At 40.0% G+C, this 3,804-nt stretch overlaps 1 protein-coding gene across 1 annotated transcript in view; it reads left to right on the top strand.

The window, feature by feature from the left end:
• The first annotated feature begins 304 nt into the window (after positions 1 to 304).
• Positions 305 to 3,804, top strand: part of tlr18 (toll-like receptor 18) — a 28,379-nt gene continuing 24,879 nt past the window's right edge. The window contains exon 1 of the mRNA XM_062062613.1: positions 305 to 436. The gene's annotated coding sequence lies outside the window, so the exon portion shown is untranslated. The remainder of the gene's footprint in view (positions 437 to 3,804) is intronic.

Here is a 3,804-nt window from a genome sequence, read left to right as displayed (position 1 = left end):
TTTAAAACACTTCCTTGTGGTCTACAGAACATGTCATGCTAATTATTTTGGTCAAAATGTTGCATGGATGATGTTTATACCGATTGTTATGAAATGTAGAAAGAAAAAAAAAGATCCTAATATGACCTTTTTTTTAAAGGAAGAACGCTTATTGTGGTGGTCGATTGAACACATTCTTCTCTCCTTACTCAGGTCGACTCAGGAAAGTAAACACGTTTAAAGAAAGTGTTTGGAGGCCGTTCCACATTCCTGACACACACACACACACACACACACACACACACGCACACACACACACTAACGGTGTGAAGAAGTCAGCACAAAAGCGAGCAGGATTGGTCAAGCGAGACGAACTGGTGTTGCATTCTGACTGCATTCCAACTTTTCCGGCAAGGCAAGAACAGGAAGAGGACCACTCGACCATCGTTCTGAGGAGGTGAGTTATGATTATTCTCTCTGAACGTCTGTTAACTGTGCCGCCGCGCTGGTCGTGTGACGTCGACCACCGTCTTTATCTCCGCTCCTGTCACACCGATAAGCGAAGTTTAGAACTCGTGAGATAAAAAGCCAAAGCAACTGCTGACTGCGGGGTTTTAGAGCCAGGAGTGTCTCGCTGTGCCCCGCCGCTGAACTGATGAAATCCTCCCCAACACCTCGCATGAGATGGTCAAAAGATACAGCACATATTGCAAGAGCTCCTCGGCCCAGGCGGCCTGTGACTCACCGCGGTAGCAACAGCACAGTTTTAATAACACGCAGGCTTGTTTTTAAAGACATTAATAAGAAGCTCTGGTATCGGGCTCCCAAAGGGTCAACCGGGGTCCTTGGGCGGGTTTAAAGGAAAGCGCCGATATTAGCATCAGCGACGAGCGTGATTTAGCACATAATTAATGTGGAATTTTGGCTCGGGGCAAAATGAAAAGGAGCAGTAAAATGTTGGGCGTTAGACCGTTTGAAACCAGAGCAAATAGCAAAGATGCATTTATTAGGGGTGTCCAAAAAAATAGATTTTCAAATTAATCTCAATTCTTATTTGTAACAATTCTCTTAATTGATTAAAAAAAATCGATTTTTAGAATTGATGTATTCATTTATTTTTAAAAATGTGCAAGTCAAAAAAAAGAAAAACTGACAAAAAAAAATAAGAGGAACTTATATATCAGTACAAAGTCCTGAAATAATATTCTGAAAATTCAAGACTACATTTCCTGCACTTGGGTGCATTTCTGCATTATATTTTAATATTAAATGTATCTATTAACCTCTTTGGGCTGTCTTTCTGACACTTACATGTCCAGTGTTTCCCACACATTCATTTATTTGTGGTGGCCCGCCACGAAAGAATTACATCCGCCACAAATAAATAAATAAAAAATATATATATTTTTTATTTTATTTTAATTTTTTTGTGCTGTCCAGCTTCTCAGGCAAATCATATAGTTGATGTAGATGCCCATATAGGCTGTTCAGATTTACTTTACAAAAGAGAAGTGTAGGATACTTCTCTTGTTGCCTTATTTGTATTTGACTACTACTGTTTTCTGTTTATTTGTTACTGACTGTGCCTCTGTTTCACTTTATGTTGCTGGTAAATAATATGGTTGTAGTAGTAGGCTAAAGTTAAATTATTTAGTATGCACTAATTAAAGGGGCAGAGCTTTAAGAGACATTTTAGCTTTTATATGTTATAAGATATATTTTTTGTAATAACCACAATTAATAAATATATTTCAGTGAATAACTTATTTTTCAAATCTGTATATAAATATGTACATAAATTGTTGTAATTATATTGTAAAATGGATGGATGGATGGATGGATGGATGGATGGATGGATGGATGGATGGACGTTGAAAACAAAACTGTTATTATTAATTAGTAAGTATACATTTTTTGAGCCTTTTTAGAGAAAATCATATCATTGTAGTAAATTATGCAAATTACTCAATGATGTCATGGTGACCAGGCCCATAGCCACGCCTATAGCCAAGCCCCCACCGCCACAGGTATCTTGGCAGTTTATGGGAAACACTGATGTCCCGTGTAGTGTACATACCCCAAAAGCAGTGAAGTTGTCACGTTGTGTAAATGGTAAATAAAAACCGAATACAATGACTTGCAAATCCTTTTCAACTTATATTCAATTGAATAGACTGCAAAGACAAGATATTAACATCCGAACTGGAAAACGTTGTTATTTTTTGCAAATATTAGCTCATATGGAATTTGATGCCTGCAACATGTTTAAAAAAAAAGCTGGCACAAGTTACAAAAAAGACAGAGAAAGTTGAGGAATGCTCGTCAAACACTTATTCGGAACATCCCACGGGTGAACAGGCTAATTGGGAACAGGTGGGTGCCATGATTGGGTATAATAGCAGCTTCCATTTAAATGCTCAGTCATTCACAAACAAGGACGGGCGAGGGTCACCACTTTGTCAACAAATGCGTGAGCGAATTGTCCAACAGGTTAAGAACATTTCTCAACAAGCTATTGCAAAGAATTTAGGGATTTCACCATCTACGCTCCGTAATATCATGAAAAGGTGCAGAGAATCTGGAGAAATCACTGCACGTAAGCGATGATATTACAGACCTTCGATCCCTCAGGCGATACTGTGTCGAAACGCGACATCAGTGTGTAAAGGATATCACCACACGGGCTCAGGAACACTTCAGAAAACCACTGTCAGTAACTACAGTTTGTGGCTACATCTGTAAGTGCAAGTTAAAACTCTACTATGCAAAGCCAAAGCCATTTATGAACAACACCCAGAAACGCCACCGTCTTCAATGGGCCACAGCTCATCTAAGATGGACTGATGCAAAGTGTTCTGTGGTCTGATGAGTCCACATTTCAAATTGTTTTTAGAAACTGTGGACGTCGTGTCCTCTGGAACAAACAGGAAAATAACCATGTTATAGGTGCAAAGTGTAAAAACCAGCATGTGTGATGGTATGGGGGTGTATTAGTGCCCAAGGCTTGGGTAACTTACACATCTGTGAAGGCACCATTAATGCTGAAAGGTACATACAGGTTTTGGAGCAACATATGTTGCCATCCAAGCAACGTTACCATGGACGCCCCTGCTTATTTCAGCAAGACAATGCCAAGCCACGTGTTACATCAACGTGGCTTCATAGTAAAAGAGTGCTGGTACTAGACTGGCCTGCCTGTAGTCCAGACCTGTCTCCCATTGAAAATGTGTGGCGCATTATGAAGCCTAAAATACCACAACGGAGACCCCCGGACTGTTGAACAACTTAAGCTGTACATCAAGCAAGAATGGGAAATAATTCCACCTGAGAAGCTTCAAAAATGTGTCTCTTTAGTTCCCAAACCTTTACTGAGTGTTGTTAAAAGGAAAGGCCATGTAACACAGTGGTGAAAATGCCCCCGTGACAACTTGACAAATTGACCATGTCATGTCATGTAAATCTGTCCAGCATCTACGTCAACAATATGATTTGGGTGGCTGGACAGGACAAAAGGAAAAATGTCATGTCAAATTCTATAACATGCGTGCAAAGAACTCATTTGGCAACTCAATCCTGTAGCCACGCCCCCTCGGGTAACATACTCCATCACGTCAAAAATATATCTTCTCGCTGGCTACTTATAAATACTTCAGAACAGGTCTTTTCAGCTGAAAATGAAAAGAGCCGCAGTTTCAAATTAACCTAAGGGCTCAGGGGCCGGACATTGAAATGTGGATGTTTCGACAGAAAAGTGCCTCCACAGGTTATATTCCTTTGAGACTGCGTTTACTTCATTGCAAAGTAAACACGTCGGCTTTCACACTG

The sequence above is a fragment of the Entelurus aequoreus genome, linkage group LG11, assembly GCF_033978785.1.
Source record: "Entelurus aequoreus isolate RoL-2023_Sb linkage group LG11, RoL_Eaeq_v1.1, whole genome shotgun sequence".
NCBI lineage: Eukaryota > Metazoa > Chordata > Actinopteri > Syngnathiformes > Syngnathidae > Entelurus > Entelurus aequoreus.
The sequence above is the reverse complement of the archived record's forward strand: the minus strand, read 5'-3'. Positions and strand labels throughout refer to the sequence as shown.